This window comes from Ceratotherium simum, chromosome 34, assembly GCF_057802395.1.
Source record: "Ceratotherium simum simum isolate JZ-2026a chromosome 34, ASM5780239v1, whole genome shotgun sequence".
In the NCBI taxonomy this organism is placed as follows: domain Eukaryota; kingdom Metazoa; phylum Chordata; class Mammalia; order Perissodactyla; family Rhinocerotidae; genus Ceratotherium; species Ceratotherium simum.
Genome location: NC_141933.1, coordinates 29,804,106 through 29,824,118, shown reverse-complemented (window position 1 = coordinate 29,824,118; position 20,013 = coordinate 29,804,106). Strand labels below are relative to the sequence as shown.

The 20,013-nt window shown below is 50.2% G+C and overlaps 1 protein-coding gene across 2 annotated transcripts in view; it reads left to right on the top strand.

Moving 5' to 3' along the window:
• The first annotated feature begins 611 nt into the window (after positions 1 to 611).
• The window catches only part of PRR5L (proline rich 5 like), a 73,310-nt gene continuing 53,908 nt past the window's right edge, over positions 612 to 20,013 (top strand). The window contains exon 1 of one of the 2 annotated variants that reach the window (XM_087423124.1): positions 612 to 774. The gene's annotated coding sequence lies outside the window, so the exon portion shown is untranslated. Of the gene's footprint in view, positions 853 to 20,013 lie in introns of both variants that reach the window. The other variant, XM_004436872.3, reaches the window with a different exon arrangement.

The following is a 20,013-nucleotide window of genomic DNA, read 5'->3' as shown; positions in this document are numbered from 1 at the left end:
GTTTCAAACTTTGAAGGGCCCTCCAATTCACTAAACCTTCGGTTGGAAAGAGAACTTGGGAGCTTTAAAAGAGTTTTGCAAATCTAAGGGAGAGACTTCACCGGAATTATATTTTTATTAGTGCACTTAAAACAACTTCTCCTGAAATTGGCCTGGGGACTGTTCCTTCAAACAACAACGAAAGTCCCAGGCTCTAGTCCCCTAATGAGTCCTAGAATCAGCCCCTTGGCTTCTTGGTAGAGTTTCCCGTCGTGGGGGGACGAGGGGGGAGATCCCGTCGTGGAGAGGGGCCATCTCGTCCGTCCTGTGTGAGGGAAACACAGCACAGAGTTCCCTTGACCTGTTGCATCCTCCCCCGCTTTTCAAGTCAGAGTTGGATTTCCTGAAATTGTTGAACTGGATGTAAGTGCAGGCGCCCCCTCCCCCCACCACCCCCAACAGGGTGAGAGTTGCTGCAGGGGAGGAGTGGGATGGGGTGAGGTGGGGTAGGGTGGGGGCCATTGGAGAGAAACTAAAGCGATGAGCACAGGACAGGAAAAGTGGGAGGAGGAGGGGGAGGGGGAGGAGGGGGGAGGAGGCCGTAAGATGAGAGAGGAGGGAAACGTGTCACCAGCCCGGCCCCGGGAGCTCCGCGGCCGCCGCGTTGGTTGACTCCGCCGGGGAGGACCCGAGGCTGGAGCGGACCCCGCAGAGGGCAGAGCTGGGAGAGGAGGGCGGAGGGAGAGCTGGGCAGAGCGGGCGGCGAGAGCCATCCAGGGCGCTCGTTTCTCTCCGGTGAGAAAACTTTCCCGGGAAGACCGGAAACTTTTTCCTGGGCGCGCGGAGGCGAGCTGCGAGTGTGCGCGACTCGAGGTGACTCACCCCCGGGACCCCAAGGGGGTGAGGGGGAAGTCCCCGGGAGGGGCTAGAGTCGCAGGCTCAGCAACGGCACAGAATTGGGAACAAAATCGCCGGGCACGACAGGCACAGTGCGGCGGGGCACAGGGAAGCGGGGCTTGGGGAAAGCGTCACATTTGGGGGCAACCAGGTGGGGACCCCCGCATGGTTGAGGATCGCCCCATCGATCGGAAGCTGCCGGCAGGCGTAGAGCACCGGACTAGCGCCCATCGTGGTGGGGAGGGGGGAAGCTGAGCCCGCCTCGGCGGCTTAGGGTGGGCGAGGGACCCCTGTGGGTGGGATGGGGGATGCCGCCGATCGTGGGACCCAGGCTGAGCCAGGAGATCGTAAAAGAAAGTTTGCTTGTTTGTCTCTCTCGTTCTCCCCCGGCCTGAGGGGCAAATCTAAAGTAAGCTGACCCACTCGGGCGCGGGCGACTCGGCGCCCCGAAACAGCTCATCTTTTCCTGCCGTCCCCTCTTTTCTGGAGGGAGCGTGGGAGGGGAGGGCAGGGAAGGCAGCCGCTTTGTCCCGCGCGCCGCTGGACGTGCGCGCTCCGCCGACTGGGGCGGGCCGGGCGCAGCCTGGGGAGACCGGCGGGCGGGCGGCTCTCCCGGCCAGCGGCATCCCCTTCCCGCTGCATCTTTCCCGCCCGCCCTCCATTTGGCGAGGCTTCCCAGCGCGCCTACTGTGCGCGCACGGCGTGCTCACTGCGCGCAGGGGGCGCTCTAGGCCCCCCGCCCCGGGGGCTCAGACTCTCCCTTCCCAGCCCTCTGCCCCTTATCCTGTGGGCGCCCGCCCCTGGTCACACCGGGCTGTGTACTTGCAAACTGTGCTTCAGGAATTGGCTCCGGGGTGCCTCCCTGGTTGGCAGTAGGGTTTTCCCCCTGTTGTACCCAGCCCCTGCTCTCGGTCACATGCCGCCGCCTCTTCCCCCGCGGTGCCGGGAGCCCGCGTTTTGTTTGTCAGCAGTAAGGCGATGAGTATTTATAGACGCCACTGCAATCCTGCGGTATGCAAGGTTTCAATTACTGCGATGCGCCCCACAAGACGGAAGGCTCACGCGCCGCTGCTCAGCGGCACGTCTGCTCTGGGGACTCGCATGGAAAAAGCTCTGAGCTGGAGTCTCCGGGCATCCCTGCTGGGGCGGAGTTCTGGACCTGTTGCCCAGACGATACGTGCAAATTCAAGTGATCCACGCAGAGGACCAAAGCAGTCAAGGACGCCAACAGCCCTGATTGTCTCCGTCCTCTGACCCCCTCCCCCACCAAAGGGTGCGCGCTTGTCCAGACCCGGAGACTGCCCTTTCGGCCCTGGCGTTGGTGATCCTGGCCACCGTGGGTTGCAGTCATGACATTTCATTGCCCTACTTGCTGCAAAATGTCATAGTGCTGCGCTCTGGTAAATTGCTCTCGGGGTGGAAGGCACTGTTATTGACAACGCGAAGCAGCAAGTGGGTCAGGAGGGGAAATGGAGCTTGCAGAAACTGAGTTAGCCAAGTTTTAAATTTAGCCCTGGTGAGGTTCCCGTACGACCGACTGAGAAGGGCGCAGCGCTGCTGTCTGGGACCTGGCTGTCCGTCTTCTCTGGCTGCAGTACTGAGCCCTAGAATCCGGCCGAGGGTGCTCTCAGAGCATCTCCTGTAGAATGTAGCAGATAAGGGAAACAATGCTTAGTCAGTCCAAAAAGTAAGGGAAACTGCTTGGTGAGTCCACAAAGTCGTCTTCGGTTTTTCCAACCCCAACTATTGTCTTTTCAGCATTTTATTGATGCTTCTAACAGCTAGAACCATTAATAGTGTAACAAAAAAGAAAGATAGGCGTTAGAAATAAGCTAGTCTAACCAGCTTATTTCTCAAGGGCTTGGACTAGCTTGTTTCTCAATGAGGAGACCTTATTTCTTTCAGATCCGGAGGGTCATGGATGTATGTTTATTTCAACGGGTGAGATTTCAATAATGGTCTGTGTTTGAACATTACAAAAATATGCCCTTTATTTTAAAAAAGGGGAGGGGACAACCACCCCTCGAGGTCTCATTATGTCTTAAACTGTGCACCAAGAGACTTTGATAGTATTATATAATCTGCACCAAAACATTGATGAGGTAGGTACTATTATATCTGCGTTATATAGCTGAGCCCACTGAGGGTTAGAGAACTTAGTTTGTCCACACACACACAGGGTGGAGCTGAGAATGGGTTCCAGCTCTGTTAAGGCAGGCTTGTAGTGCCAGCCTCTACTGGAGATGTCTTTCCCTTCCTCCCTCAGTTGTTGATGAGCTCATCTTATAGTTGATTAACTTGGTGCCTTCTTTCTTTTTTTTTGTTTTAATGTCACATCACAGAGTGGCCCAATTATTGAAAAAAAATCCTAGTCTTGTCTTTAGAAATCTGTTACACTGCTACCTGAAAATTCCATGCTGGCAATCCAGACCTAAATGTCATAATCTGCAGTTTGTTCTTGACAATCTATGTGCAACATTTAAACCATTTATCTGTAGAAAATTGAATCCAGTCAGGACTTTGTGTATGTCTTCATTATTTCTCTATCCTAAGGTTTGTAGGTGTGCATGTGTATATTTCCTGTTGTCATTCCTTTTGTATTGCCTTGTACAAGGTAAAATGTACTGAAATATTTCTTGAATTGCAGCCTTTAAATCTTTTTTTGTAGAGCTAGACCAGTACAGAATTGATTTGCGAAATAGAGTACAAGCCCCTCTGAAAGATCCCTACGTGTCATTAGAACCTTGTTCGGTAGAGTTGCCTCTCCATATGCAAAATGTAAATGCTTGTTAAAAGCAATGCTTATAGAATGTATCATTTGTTAAGAAGTCAGTGTGAATTAATATCTCAGTTGCTGAAAGTTGGACGTGAACTATTCTGAGGATTTTGTAGGTGGTGCGGGGTTAGGAATTTGGGAGCAAAAAGTGGTACCCTGAGAAGCGGAAGGCGCTGTTTTCAAGGGAAGGTTCCACTCTGGAGCCAGGAAGGAGGTTGGGACTATATATGATGCAAGGCAATGAGAGGTATCAGAGGTGAACCTGCGTTAATTCACATTTTTGTCAAGGGCTAGGGATCCAAGGTTTACTTTGAAACTTGTACAGTTAAAACAAACAAGCCAACTTAATTTATTGAGCAACTACTGTGAGCCAGGTACAGCCATGGTAATGTTATTTGAGCCTCCCAAAAGCCGGAGCAGGTAGATATTCTTTTCTGTATTAGGATGTAAAATGGAGGCTCAGAGAGGTTAATTACTTTCCTCATGTCACACAGCCATTAACTTAAGCCCCTTGTTCTTTCCAGTACATTTTGATATCTATTCTTGAACATCTTCCATGAAGAACCCAGGGTCTCAAGTACTCAAGAAGGTCCTAGTGGTTCAGTGAAAGTTTCTGGATCAGAAGTTGATACCAGAGCAGTGCAGGAGCTCTAAAGTGAGGGGACAATGGAGGAACTGAAGGGACAGTCTGGATAATTCTGACAGTAGTTATTCCGTGGAAGGAGAGAGGCCCTGTAGATGTTGTGTACATAGAGAACTACTAGCATTGGGCTGGCACAGGATGGCTGTCACGTTGCAGAGCAAGGCCTGGCGACGGGCATGCGACAGGAGGTGCCCAGAGGGGAAAAGTGGGGAGGAGGCACCTCCACCTCCCTTGGAATGCCTTCAGTTGTGAAGATGCCCGGTTAGAATCGCCAGGTTATAGTCGATATAAATTAGGGAGCCCGGGAGACCTGTTTCCGTTTTAATTGGACTTGGCCCTTTGAGGTAACAGGCATCCCATCTCTCTCTCTTTAAATATTGTTTTCTTATGCTTTGCCAGTTTATGGCTTTTGTAGGTCAATCCTTGGATTTCATTTAGAGGAGAGAGAGAGAGAAAAAAAAAGCAAAGGTTAGTGATTACCTAAATTGGATTAAGTTCTGTCTAGCAGCATTTAAAGAAATGCTGCTTGCTCTCTAATTACCGTCAACTAGGAATTTAAACGGTCTATTAAATTTAAGCTGACTTTTTTTTTTATCCCCTGATAGTTCCAGCTCTAACATATTCTGGGGTTTTGCTTTTTTATATTCTTCAAATGTGTAGAAGACATTCCCCCTTTTAAAAATATTACATTTCTGTAGCAGGATAGTAAATGATATCGTGATATACTGGCTTCACTAAAAAGCAGAAGCACATAGCCAACGTCAGTGGCTCTGGCAGCCTCTGCAGAGCAAACCGGTTAACTGAGTCCTTGGTCAGAAATCTCGGGACATCTGTGTGAAGATTTTTGGATGGAAGATGGCTTGCTCATTTCTCTGTAGTAAAAGAACAGGCCTGGCATGAAAGTCAGCCACCTTGACTCTGTGTGTGAGCTTTGAGTCCAAACTACAGGAGTATTCTTTATCAGAGTGGGTGTGTGTGCACCTTGGGGCGGGGACGGGGTGAGGCAGGCGAGGTGTGGGGGTGCAGAGGTCAAGGGCATGGCCCTGAGGGAGACTGCCTCACTTGCCCTGGTCCCGGCCCTGGTGTGCTCATGGGTGAACGGTGCCTAGAAGGGTTTTGGAGAGCGGTGGAACTCACCAGAAGATCTCGCTCTCCCTCTTCTCACCGTGGCCTCTGGGAAAACCTGGTCGACGTGTACCCTCGCCACTGCCCAGACACCCTATCATAATTATTTGTACAATGCATTTTGCATATAATCATACGCTGCATAAAATCATGTATTTACCTCTCTAGGCTTTTGTTCTCTTTCCTTCCCAATTTTGAGGTGTAAAGAGAAGATTTCTCTCACGCACTCGTCAGTCTTCTGATTTCACTTTAGCTGGTTGCCAAACGCCAGCAACACCTCCAGTTCCTTGCCTCTCTCTTTACTTGTTCCAGAACTTTCTCCAGCTTTGCTGGTACTTTTTGACACAGGCCGAGTTCTGTGTTTTGTTGAGGGCATCTGTGCCAGCAGTTAGGTTTCTAGCAAACTCGAGGATTAAGGGACCGCCATTTGGGCTCCCTTGAATGCTCGGGAACTAGAGTATTTGTCCGCTGAAGCTGAGCCTGGGAGAAAAGCTGACAGAATTTGTTTTTTTCTTCTTCCCAAAGACTGGGGGCAAAAATCCAGCAAGGGCTCTGATGTGTGTCTGTATTATTCTGAACTAAGCTGTCCCAAATCCTGTCACAACCTGCTCTTGACCTCAGCTGTGTAAATCCTCCGTGTAAACCCTTTTACGCTTGCTGTTTAATTCTAAATACTTCTCTGGAACTGGGTCAGCATCATTCCCCAAATGTCTCTGGGGGAGACCAGGTCAGCGGCTGCCGTCACGTTGGAGAACTCGGCTACAGCTTGCTGGCTGCTGGAGTCCACCCGTGTGGGGGCTCTGCAACCACTTTCACTGTAAAATGTCTGGACGCAAAATTAGTGGGTAAACATAGTAATCCTTTGTGGTGTTCTGAGATAATTAAAAAAAAAATTCTTGACCAGCAGGACAATCGATTCCCTTCAGGCTTTGGAAAAGCCCCCAGGACACCCCCAGAGGTTGGTATCAACTGTGCAGAGAGGAGAGTTGTTGGAACTCTCAACGCATGTAGGACCATGCGTTGGTCCTAACTGGCATCTTAGAGACGACACAGGTCAGGAAATTGAGATCTGAAATCTGATTGTGACTCTGCTGTGAGCAAGCTGTGTGACTGTGGGCGAATTGCTCAGTTGCTCTGGGCCTCAGTTTTCCTGTCTACAAAATAGTGAGATTGGCCCACTGCTAGGGTTCCTTTCTGTTCTAAAATTCCGTGATGGCCAAGGAAGCATGGTCTAGAGAAGTGCTTGTTAAAGTACATACGAATCACCTGGGATCCTGTTCAACCACAGAATCTGATTCGGTGGGTCTGGGTTGGGGCCTGAATGTCTAACAAGCTCCCAGGTGATGGTAATTCCGCTGATTCTCAGATTACAGGGTAAGTAGCCAGACACCCAAGTCTAGATCAGAGTCAGCCCTCGGCCCTAGTGACGTTTCAGGCTGGAGAATTTTGTGTTGTGGGGCTGTCCCGTGCAGTGTAGGATGCTTAACAGCATCCCTGGTCTCCACCCACTGGATGTTCATAGCACCTTCCACCCCCACTCCCACAGTTATGACAACCCCAAATGCCTCCAGACTCTGCAGGACGTCTCCTGGGGGAAGTGGGGACAAAGGCACCCCTGGTTGAGAACATCGGTCTAGACCAGTGTTAGCAAGCCTAGCTGTACATCAGAATCATCTGGAAGATGTCTAGAAAGTACAGTAGCCTGTAGTTCTCTCCTTGACATTCTGGAAAAGCACAGGTTCTAGCCTGAGTCCCGGTGCTGTCTCCCCATAGCCATGGGACAGCATGCAAGTTGCTCACGTCCTCTGAAGCAAAATTCTTCCCTTTCGAGTTAGGCAGATAGCGATGCCTACTCCATAGTGTTGTTGGGGAGATCTAACGAGATGGCACGAGAATGGGCTTGGAAACCGTCAAGTGCTGTGCACATGTTAGTGGTGAGTGTCGTACCATAGGCCTCTGGAGTTTTGTTTTATTGGTTCAGTCACCTGTTTATTCTTGCCAGGGCTGGATTCATCTTCCCTTAGGCCTGCCTCAGTGACTGTCACACTCTTGCCTCATCCTTCCTCCAGCCCTCGAAGTTCCGAGCGGTGCATTCTGTTTCTCCAGTCACTCTAACGAAAGGGTCTCAAACTGACAGCCTGGGGGCCAGACTTTGGCATCAGACAGGTCTTTTTCGGTTTGAATGGTGTTTTGAAAAAAAAAAAGAGTATTTTTTCCGATATTTAAAAATTGGGAGATTAGACATATAAACTCAGGTTTCCAATTTTTCTTTAAAAAACGAAAAGAAAACTGAGTGTTCTCTTTTGTTTCACACAGCCCTGCTTGGCCCTCGAGCCGTGGTTGCGTTCCCTGCCCTGGCCCCATAGGCGTCGAGGTCGCCATCCCTGCTTTAGGCCTTCCTGTGTTTTTCTGTAATCATGACCAAATTACTATTCTCTTTTTCTTCCTTTATTATTGGTAGGACCATATCTGGCTCATCTTTGTGTCCAAGATAGTAGGTGCTCATAGATATTTGCTGAAATGTGATATTTTCATCCTATCTTTGCCTGTCACAGATAAAAAAGGATACTTGTTCAGCTTTATCTATGAAAGCTTGTTTTTCCTTCCCCAAATTTCCTTTTTGGTCTCCAGTGTCCATATTCTTTAGAGGAAAATAGAGAACCGGTATTTTTCAGTTGACCTTTTGTTATCTTTGCCTTGTAACTCGAGAAGGCGATTTAACCTTTCTGCCTCAATCTTGTCTCAACTACCCATCTTCAGCTACAGCCCTGGGTGTCGGGTTGCATTTGTAACGTGACTTTTGAGTATTTCCTGTGAGCCCCTGAGCCCCGTGGGGGCAGATGCCTTCCTCTGCTTTGCCCCATCCGGCTTCCTCTGCTCAGATCCTGGCACAGTGGGCCTTCTAACATTTGGTTGTTGAATGGACTTGAACTCATGACCTCCACGAAATGGTCAGATCCCCATAGCCCCTTCCATTTTCCAGTTATGTATACCTGGCTACATGACTTGGGGAGAAGTTTCCTTCCCTTCATCGCCTTTGCTTATGAAAACTCATTCATTCCCTCCTGTTCCTGCAATGAGCGAGTGGAGCTGATTTTTCATCACCAGCACATGTTAATCTAGAGCACATTTCCCCACACTGAAAACTCTTGGCTGCCAGACAGTAGCTTCTGACCGCTCTGTCACCCACCAGGGTTTTATATATGTTCCATGTCAGAAATGTAATTGCTCACATAATGGTCAGTCTCGGCTACCGGCTGCGTCTAGACTTTTCCGTTTATCATCTGGTAGGCACTGCCGAATCACTCTGCATGGCATTTATGGGCCACACCCAAACAATTTGCACTCCAAGAAACTCGATACTCAAAGTGGGGCTTATACATGAGTAAATAAGATGTGTGGTTATTTCCCACAGTTTTGCTTAACTCGTACCAAAGGAGGGGATTTTTCTGGTGATTATACAGTGGTTTGCAGGCCAGGGTGATGAATGATGATGATGTGATGAAATAATTACTGCTAGGTGGATCTAAACTGTCTGCGCCCTGAGTCCCGTGGACGTTTAGCGAACACTGTTCAGCAGAGATAAACACAAGCTCGCATCCTGTTTGCGTCAATATTTACTATTGCACAAATTTGGACTCCAGACTCTTCTGTCTGCGCTCGGTTTCCAGAGGCGCGCTGAGAAAGTTGTCTCATTCTTCCTGTTGAGCCTTTTCCATAGTCCAAACTTGACCCTTAACATTTTCTTGTTTGTAGGAGTGTCTGTGCCTTGGCCAGCTTTTGTCTCCTAAGAGTTGCGAAGTTTGGTTCTTAATCAAAACAAACCACACAGTGCTTGCAGCCGGCGCCTCTCCTTGGCCATGTTGGTAGGCTCTGCTGACCAGCAGAGAGACCCTGGATTCCTCACACATGTGGCCCAGGTCCACGGTCCTGTGTACAGTAATGCTTAGGTGGATCCTCGTTCAGTGAGCTGGAAAGAGAATTATTCCGGTCGCTCAGAGAGGGGAAGCCTGCTCCTCCTGGTGCCTTGGAGGCCCACATTTCATTCCATCATTCAGAAATAGTGATGGGCACCTTCAGTGTGCCCAGCACTGTGCTTGCAGTGGGATGCGCAGGAGACAGGGAAGGCCTTTGACTTTAAGGAACTTACATGCTATCAGGGCTGGTCAGACAGTGAACAGGTAAACAAACACGATGACGGCAGCTCTCTTGGTCAGTGTCGTGAAGAAACGAAGCCTCCTTGTAAGAGACAGAGCGCACTTGCTGGACGAGGTAAGAAGCTGCTGGTGACTTTCCAGAAGGGAAGCCAGGGGTGGTGTTCAGCTCTCTTCTCTGTGTGTGGCAGACACGAGTGTTGTTTAAAACAGCGGAGTTAGGAGCTCAGGCCCTAGAATCAGATAGGATTTGGCTCTTGGTCTCTCTTACTAGTCTTCTGACTTTGGGCAAGTTAATTCTCAGGCTTCAGTTTCTTCATCTGCAAAATGGGAATAATAAAACCTACCTCATTGGTTTCAAGTGGAAATGAACTGAGCTGATAGATGCCAGTGGAGGCTTGGCACCATCCTGACCATCATGGCCAGCCTCTGATGGTAGTATCTTCTTGTCAGCAATAAATATAATAACGTAGCCGTCGTAGGCAATTGATTTGCAAAGTGGTCTCACAGCTCTTGAAAACCTGCTTCTGACGTGGTTTCCGTCCAGTGGGCGGGGGTTGGGGAGCGCGGAGCGTGAGTCCTGATGTATTTCCTAGGTTGGCTTGGAGGCTTCTGTTTGCTGTGTTTCTTTTAGCGAAATCCCAGGTGCTGCTGGCTGCCCTGTCTGTCTGAAGAGTGTGTCTGGGTGTGTGTTCAATACAACGAGGTGCTTGTGGTTCCACTGAGGAATCAGTGGTGCGGTGGGAGTGAGATAAGACAGGGAGCTGTTGGTTAGGAGGCCGGTCACCTAGAGGATGTGGTTGGTGGGGCTGACACATCGGCTGAGGGCTGGTTCTGAGTCTGTGCTGTGTCGGGGTCTAACCCCTCACTTGGTCTCTGGAAGGTGCCCAGGTCTGTAGGGCTCCCAGGGTGGGGGCTGAATGCAGAGCTGGCGAGGTGGATAGATAATCATGGCCATCAGCTGGGCCAAACCCTTGATGAACTGATAGGTCAGCAGACCTAGGGAAGGGAAGTGACTTGCTCAAGCCCACAGGCCACGGACCGAAGGCTGGTTCGTGCCGGCTTACGTTACACTTGGCTGAGGCCCTGGGTGAAAGGCTGGTGGTCATAGGTGTGGTGGGGTAAAATAAAGGTCACAGACCTATCTGCTAGGCCCCTAAAGTGCTAGTCAGCCTGGTGAATTAGTTGCCAACACTTACAAATCACATTTTTAAGTGTGATTTAAAAGGTGATGTCACATTTTAAAAAATCTGGATTTTTGGCTTCTCTTGGAAAATTTAGATCTGACAAAACCAGGCTTATATCCTGAGATGGCAAAAACCAGGTTGGACTGAGCAGCGGCCGCCTCCTTCGCCCTGGGCACGTCCTGCCCACTCCCTGCAACGCTCCGGGCCTGGGCCTCTGGCCAGCATGGGATCCATGGTGCACAAAAAGAGAGGAATTAGCTCTTCTTTTCATCTTCTTCACTTACAGTGTTTTTGGGCCCATGTGTTCCACACAGGGCAGCTCCTGTTGTAGAATAAGTGCTGAATAAATGAATTTGTGTTGAAGGAATGAATGAATGAATGAGTAGACTGTAATTGATGGACTTCTGCACTGGGAATCAGAAGCCGAGTTTGAATCCTGACGTCTTCCAAACAGGGGAGTGACTGTGAATGAATCGCATGACCTTTATTTTTTGTCTTTCTTTCCTTAGGCAGGGAGGGAGGGCTGCAGTTGTTTTTACTTATTTATTTGAATAAGTCATACATTTTCGTGTTTCAAAATTCAAAAGGGACAAAAGAGTTTACAGAGAAAACTCTTCCCCCTGTGTCCCTCCTGCCCAGCTCCTTCCTGGGGGAAACCACTGTTACCAGTTTCTGGGCTGTCTTTCCAGAGAAACCTTACGGACGTGCAATGAAATATGTAAATGCTCTTTCTCATCTTTCTTATGCAGGTGGTAGCGTAATGTACACATGGTTTTGCGTTTAGCCTTTTTTTCTCTCAGACTGTCCCCTGGAGAGCACCCCACACAGTGCCTAGTTCCCCTTCTTTCTTAGAGCCACAGAGGACTCCAGTGTGGGGGACACCGTGGTTGGCACAGCCAGTCCTCTTTCACTGAGCGTCAGGTTATTTCCAGCCGTTGCTGTTACCGAGAAGGCTGTAGTGAAACCCTTGTTACATGAGTCCCTCGATGTGCCTGGGGTAAGTTTCCTGGAATTGGAATTGCTGGGTCCTGAGGGGCAGCCTTTGTCATTCTGGGAGATGTTGTCAGATTCCCCTCCGTGGCAGTCGTCCTGGACTGCTCTCCTCCCAGGCATGTGTGAGTGCCCGAGGCCCCACACCCCGGGCAGACATCACTTTTTGGAGCCGTTTATGAGGGTTTTGTGAAGGACACAGTGTTTTATACAGAGAGCAACACTAGCTACAATTTTTGGGGCCCCCACCATGGGCCAGGCCACGGTCTAGGTCATCTCATTCCATCTTGACGACACTGAGATGAGGATCACACTCATCCTCAGACGAGGAAACCGATTCAGTGAGTCTGAGTCGCTTACCCGGGTCACCCAGCTAATCAGCTGTAGAGGCTGGGTTTGAACGCAGCTTTGTCAGATGTCAATGCCAGGGTGTTTCCGTGTGGCAAAGCCCGTCGTGACTTTCGGTGTCAATGTTCCGAGCTGACACTTGCTCCCGGTTCCAGTAGTGCCTCTCCTGTGGCTGGTTCATTGGCTCATTCATCAGATATCTGTGGCATTCCTGCTCTGCTCCAAGCCCTGGGGACGCACTGCAAGAGAACAGGATACACATAGTCCCTGCCCTTATGGACCTCGCAAAAACAATAACAAGTAATTCTGTAGTCATTTATTGAGGTAGACTGTGACAAGCCTACAAAGGAGGTCGGGAGGGTGCAGGTGCTCTATGGGGTGATGTGACCTGATCAGGGGTCGGGGGGGGAAGGAGGGCCTCTCTGAGCAAGTGAAGGACAGGAGATAAAGGGTGTGCTGGTTTGAGCCTGGAGAAGTGAGTGGAAAGTATTTCACACAGAGGGCATAGCACATGTAAACGTCCTGGGGCAGGGAAGAGCAGGAGGTATTGGAGGGACTGAGGAAGGCCAATGAGCTGGTGTGCAGGGTGGTGGGAGGTGAGGGTGTGAGCATGGGGTTTAGGGATTTAAGAGCTGTGGGGAGCCTTTGAAGGCATCGAAGCAACAGGGTGATGCGAGTGTGGTGGGCCCTGACTGTTGGGTTCTCGTCCCTGTGCCGCCTCTCACAGGCTGTGTGACCTCAGACAAGTCAGACACTTGGCACGTCCATTTCCTTCTCTGTCGGATGGGGATGGTGATAGCATCCCGGCCGTTGTGGAGATCAGACACAGGGGCTTTCACACGTTTTGAGTGTTACCTACAGTATGAAATATGTGATACATTTCCACTCGGTACACGAGTACATGTGTAATATACACGTTTCCCCCAAATGCAATGCACTCTGATATTCTCTGTTCTAATCTATCTCATTAAAGGATTTTGGTCAAGACCCCCTCAATTCATTTTAAAAACGCTGAGATAATCCATGTCGAGAGCCTGCTCCACAGTGGGCGCTCAGTAAATGGTGCTGTCACTCTCGGCATCGTCGTGATGATAAAGATGATTCTGGCTGCAGTTATAGAGAATGGATCGGTTGAGTTAAATGACAGTATCTAAGTCCTGACGGTTCTGAAGGACGTTGGCTCTTCATTTCTGTGTTCACGTCCCAGGGAAGGAGTGCCTCGCGGGGCTTCCTGCCTGCAGGAGCTTCTGAGGGGACGAGTCAAATGGACTGTCTGTCTGGTTTCCCTGAGAACTGGCTTCTCCCCGTTTTCCGGGCGGACCCATCAGACGGTGTGCTCAGTTTTCTTTGACTTTTTTGTTATTTACACTCAGAATGGCTTTTTCCTGGAAGCCTCAGAGTCGTTATGGCCACCACTTCTTTATTTTAAGTTGTGCCATGATTGTACTTCCCTTTTCAGAGGCAGGGGTTGGAGCCTTAGTGGAATTCATTTGCATTTTCCACTGAGTGCACCACCTTCTGCCCACTGGCCCGACCTACAGGGCTCGGCCCCCCTCCCCGTGCCCGGGCCTGGCAGCTGGGAGGAGAAAGCGAGACACCGCATTCTTTTTCTCCAAGAAACACATCCTGGATCCTGAGTGCGGAGGTTTTCAAAGAAACCCCCGTGAGGTGAGCCTCGGAGAGCAGGCCAGGGATAACACCCAATAACCCGGTAACTGGCACAGCACTGCATGTGTCCAGGACCCCAGCTTTCCAGATAATGAACCCTTTAAGCACCAAACACTTAACCCTTTAAATCATTTAGAAGAACATTTTTCTAAATGTTAACTGCATTGGTCCTTCAGAAGAGAACATCTAGCAAACACCGTGGTTTCTTTAACTCAGAGACAGTAGGCACAGAACCTTTTGTGATGCTGATGCTGGTGGTGGTGGTGGTGGTGGCTGAATTGTGTCCCCCCTAATTTCGTATATTGAAGACCCAGCCCCCAGGACCTCAAAATGTGACCGTATTTGGAGATAGAGCCTTCAAAGAAGGGATTAAGTTAAGGTGAGGCCTTTAGAGTGGGTCCTAATCCAGTCTGACTGGAGTCCTTCTAAGAGGAGGAAATGTGGACACAGAGGGAAGACCAAGTGAGGACACAGCGAGAAGACGGCCATCTGCAAGCCAAGGAGAGAGGCACCCTGCCCACACCTTGATCTTGAGCTTCTGGCCTCCAGACCTGTGAGCAAATACATTTCCGTTGTTTCAGTCGTCCAGCCTGTGGTATTCGGGTAGAGCAGCCTGAGCAGACTGACACGGTGGTGGTGGTGGTAATAAAAATAGACACTAGGTAGCATTTATTAAGCCCTTGCCGTGCGTACCAGGACTATTCTAAGCCTTAGTTGAATCATCTCATCCGACTCGCATGTCAGCCCTCAGTCACCTGCCCGGGTCGTATGGGAAGTGGTGACACCGAGCCTGGCTCTGCACATATGCTCTGAACCTCCACTGCACCTGTGTCCAGTGCCTGCATAGTTCCAGGAACCATGTCAAATGCTTCCTAATAATCTTTCTCATCTCCACAGCAATGCTCCAAGGTAACTCTTCCTGTTCTCGTTTTTCAGATGTAGAGACTGCAGTTCAGAGTGGTCCAAGGCCATGCAGTGAATACATTCATTTCTTGTGCTGCAATAACGAATTCCCACAACCTTGGCAGCTTAAAACAGAAATTTATTCTCTCACAGTTCTGGAGGTCAGAAGTCCAGAATCAAGGTGTCACGGGATTGTACTCCCTCCAGAGGCTCTGGGGGAGAATCTCTTTCTTTCTTCTTCCAGCTTCTTCTTGTGGCTGCCAGCATTCCTTGGCTTGTAGCGGCATCTCTCCAGTCTCGGCCTCCGTCTGCACATCACCTTCTCCTCTGTGTGTATCTGTGTCTTCTCTCCTGTCTCCGATCTCCTTCTGCATCCCTCTTAGGAGACACGTAATTGTATTGATGGCCCACCTGGATAACCCAGGGTGCGCTCCTTCTCTCAAGATCCTTAATCACTCTGTTGCCACCTAAGGCAATATCCACAGGTTCTGAGGGCTGAGAAGTAAATATTTCTTTGGGGGCCAGTTTTTTGCCTCCCACAGTTAGTGGCAGAATGAGTGTTGACACCAGGGCTTGTCAGATTCCAGAGCCTCTAGCAGCCACTCATTCTTCAGAGCTACAGGCACGAGACCCCGCAACTCCTTTCCTGCAATTTCTGGGCTGTGGTGGGGGTGGGTGTTAGTCACAGAGCGAAGCTAAGAATTACCGGCTCTTTGACCCAGCGGTTCCACTTCTGAGAATGCACCTGACAGAAACGGTCCTGCGTCCCCAAGACTGGCAGATATGCTCATTCGTGGCACTAACAAAAAACTAGAAACTTCTGAAATATCCATCCCTAGGGGACTGGTTAAATCAAGTATGGTATCCCCTAAATGGAATAGTTAATAAATTATTAAAAATAATGAAGTAGATCAATCTATAGTGATATATATTGAAGATGGGGAAGATGACCATGATGTATTAAGAGGAAAGAACAGGGCCGGCCCCGTGGCTTAGCGGTTAAGTGCGCGCACTCCGCTACTGGCGGCCCGGGTTTGGATCCTGGGCGCGTACCGGCACACCGCTTGTCCGGCCATGCTGAGGCGATGTCCCACATACAGCAACTAGAAGGATGTGCAACTATAACACAACTATCTACTGGGGCTTTGGGGGAAAAAGGAGAAAAAAATAAAAAAGGAGGAGGATTGGCAAAAGGTGTTAGCTCAGGCCGGTCTTCCTCAGCAAAAAGAGGAGGGTTGGCATGGATGGTAGCTCAGGGCTGATCTTCCTTACAAAAAAAAAAAAAAGAGGAAGGAACAAATTACCCTTTTTTACTTTTATTTTTGCTGAGGAAGATTGGCTCTGAGCTAACATCTGTTGCCAATCTTCCTCTATTTTGTATGTGGGACGCCTGCCACAGCATGGCCACCAACAAGTGGTGTAGGTCTGCGCCCTGGAACCGAACTCAAGCCGCTGAAGCGGAGCCTGCTGAACGTAACCATGGGGCGGGCCCATTTTTATTAATATATTGTGTGTGCATATGTGTATGGCTATTAAAAATTAAATTAAATTAAAATCCAGTTCCTCAACCACACCAGCCACATTTCAAGTGCTCAGTAGCCACGTATGGCTAGTGGCTACCCCACTGGACAGCACAGATGTAGAACATTCCTGTCACACCAGAAAGTGCTAGGCGGAGCTTCTCTGCACTATTAAGTGGCCAGAGGGAGGCCTTCCATTCCCCATATTACAGATTTCTGTGACTGTTGACATTTTTTATGATAAATCGGCAGGTGTGCTATTATCGGAAGAACAGAAGCACATGGGATTTCCAAGGCAACAGTATTTCTTATGCAGGTGGTCGCTTATTATCATCATTTAAGATATATGTGTTTGTGTGAGTATAAACTTCTCAAGTATGTTTCAAAATGAAAATATTTAAAAATATATACAGAAAAGAAAAAAAGGAATGGCCTGGCGGGGCACACGTGGCTGGCTGGGCCTGGTTCCCTGGCCCCTAGCTTTCCAGCCTTGGCCAAGTCGCTCGGCCTGTCGGAGCCTCTGTTCCCGAATCTGACAGGATCCCTCTCCACCTGCCCTGTAGGGTCGGATTCCGAAGTGTGATGAGGTGTGGAGAAAGTCTTTGAAACCGAGGAACGTGCTCCATGGAGGTGAAGGGTCAGTAGGTAGTGAGTTGCCTGGGGCCTGAGGAGGCCAGGCCCCTAGTGACCACCCCTGGGGCCCAGAGGCCTTCCCTGCTCCCAAAGGGAGTGGTTTCCAGACATCGCTGAGGTCCCATAAGCAGGAGGAAGTGTTGCCATATTCCCACTGCTGTCATTGCTTGGAGATTTAGAAATAACAAGTTATTTTATTTATTTAACAAGCACTTATGTACTTTGCTATTTGCCATGCACTGTTCTAAGTGCTTTACAAATATGTACTCATTTTATTACTCATTTTATCGTCATACAACCCCGAGGGAGTCACTGTTAGCCTGCCCATTTCATGCAGGAGGAAATCGAGCCTCAGAGAGGTCAAGGGACTTGCCCAAGGTCACACAGCTAGTAAGGAGGGGGGCCTCTAAGGAAGGCAGTCGGTGCTTTCTCCTTTCCTCCTTCTCACTGCTCCTCTTGCCCCATTGAATGTGGTCACAGAGTTCCTTATGTCAGTTTATCCACCTCAGGGGTATGGATTTAAATTTTGATGGGAAATCTCGTGACTGGACGTTCCTGACTGACTTGGTAGCTTCGACTCTGATTTTCTGGCTGAGCTTGGTGGCATGGCAAAGTGGGAATGGGCTGTAGAATTAGGCCAATCTGGGCACCAGTCAGTGATTTGCCTTTTATTAGCTGTGTGACTTCTGGCAGGTTACTTAACTTCTCTGATCTTCACATGGGGTTTTGTGAGTGTCGAGTGCATTTACCTCCTGTAACAGTGCTTGTCATCATGTCACGCAGGCATTCGATGCCTTCTTAGGTGCCACCCTTTCCTTCGTCTTTATCTTAAGCAGTGAGCTTAGCTTGAAGACACAGAGATGAGTAAGTCCCAATGCCTGTCTTGAAAGAGTTTACAGAATGGCCTAGGTGGGGCCTAGGTGGGGGCCGGGGATCTTTCTATATCAGGAGTCAGGGACCTGAGTTCTAGCCAGTGCTGGCTCTCTCCTACCTCGGAGACGTGGGACAAGTTTCTCTGCTCCTCTGGGCTTCACTTTTGCCACCTGTAAACTGGGCCTGGCTTGGCATCTGTCCTGTCATTTTCCGATTTGTCATATTGAGGTCAGGACAAGTGTGTGCCTGGGGGGCCAGCGTGTCGCAGGGAGACAGGGATGCGCCAGCCTTTCCCTCCAGGCCCTCTGGTCAGCGCTCCCCGCAGCGTCCTCCCCACGTGCTCGGGGCCTCCTGGCTCTGTCCCGGAGCAGGGGCGGTAGGGACAGAGGTGGCTCCAGGTTCTCCTCAGCCTGTCAGGGTCTGCACGTGGCGGATGCTGCAGGTGAAGCATGAGTCAGAGGCAGCTAGTGTGCATGTTACTCCGCAGCCAACCCGAGGCTTCAGGATCCGTCGCCATGGTCCTTCTGGGTGAAAATTACCCTTATTTAAAAGAGGTCCTGTCTGTGGATGAGTCTGCCCGTGTGCCCTGCTGAACACACATACTTCCTGGAGTGGGAGGCCGGGGGGCGGTGCTGAGAAGCGGAGGGGGCAGGAGCCCGTCCGTGGTCCCCAGCGTGGCACAGCCTCCCAGAGGAGCGGGTGTCTCCTCAGGAAGCCGGCAGGTAAATGCCTGGAGTGGGCCACTCTGCTCGCCCTCCACTTCCCTGTACAAGAGCCACGGAGCGGGAGGCGGCTCCCTCACCTCAAGTTCAACCTGCTCGTAAAAGGAGTTAATATCCTGTAACTCACAGAATTGCACTCGGCAGGTCTGTTTAAAGAGGGGCAGCGAAATGGATTCTCTCTGAATTGTGTGACCTTTATCGGGCAAGTTAAATCCCAAAGCCAGACGGTTTAAGGATTCTGAAGGGGCTTCCGTGGTTTTATTTCTTCTTCGCCTCCTTCGTTGACTGGCATAGATCTTTCCAAATTCTGGTGGCACTTGTGGAGTTATTGGGACTCTGAAACCGGGCAGGCCTGTTATGTCCTCCGCAGCATCGACTGACAAATTTTTAGGCTCTGCCGGCCCATTCTGAGAACGGGGTGCAGGGGCAGGAGACTGTAAAAGAAAATGGCGCACAAGTCTGCTTTCCTTGAAAAAGAATTTAGGAGGTGGGACAAGCCATTCCGTTTTTGGCTCCTGGTCTACAAGTTCCTTGTCACTGTGCCCGTTGTCTACAGACAGCTGCTGGCACCTCCCTCGCCCTCCGATGGACGGCCTTGGTGACCGTCCCGTGGCCTCAATGCTCCTCTGACCAGAGCAGCGTGTTTAATTGGGAGGTGGCGCCTCGGTTCCTCGTTCTTCAAACCCTAGAGCTGGGCTGCAAAACCGTCTCCCCCTGCCAACCTTCAGGTTGGCATTTGCGGCTGGAATATCTCTTTTTCTTTCAGCATTGGTTTTGGGACATAGCAGAGTCAGCTGGTGAGAGAGGTGGCAGAGAAAATACTTCTGGGCTCAACCCTAAATCCTCAAGAAAACAGTGACTGTAACCTTGGTGGTGTTTCCTTGTGTCCTTCACTCTGACCAGCTCCGAAAGGCACTTGAAGTCATTGATGTAGCCTTGAGGATCACTAAAGAATAAGAGACTCAAATGACAGGTCCAAGGTGTCGAGGAAAGAAGGCGACCGGTCTAAATGGAAACAGCACTCGGGGGCCTTGGGTCGGCCGTTCCTGCTGGGCGTGTCACAGGATCTGATGTCACCTCTCAACAGTCCTGTGAAGGTGGCATGGTTGACAGCTGAAGGCTCAGACTCAGTGTGCCCAAAGTCACACAGTGCAGAGTGGCCTCATGAAGCCTCAAACCCAGGTTCCCCCCGAAGCCGCTTCCTTTAACCATGAAGCCATACAGTCTCCCAGGAACTGCCCAGGGACAGTGTCCTCGAACCCAAGCCTGCGGGGAAGTTAGATTTAGATAAGCAGAGAGGAAACGGAAGGGAATTCTGGGCAAGAGGAGCAGTCGATACAGTCAAAGCCTGGGAGAGGGAATAAGCAAGACATGGACCCGGGCCTGCTGGTTGTAAGCTCCACGGGGCAGGGACCACGTTCCCCAGGCCACCATCACATCCCCAGTGCCTGAGTGAGCGCCTGGTACACAATAGGTGCTCAATAAATATTTATTGTGAGTATGAACACATGAACAGACAGTTATCTTCTCCGTAGACCATGAGCCTCGTGAGGGCAAGGACTAGGCCTTAGACATGGACAGATGCTCCACAGCTC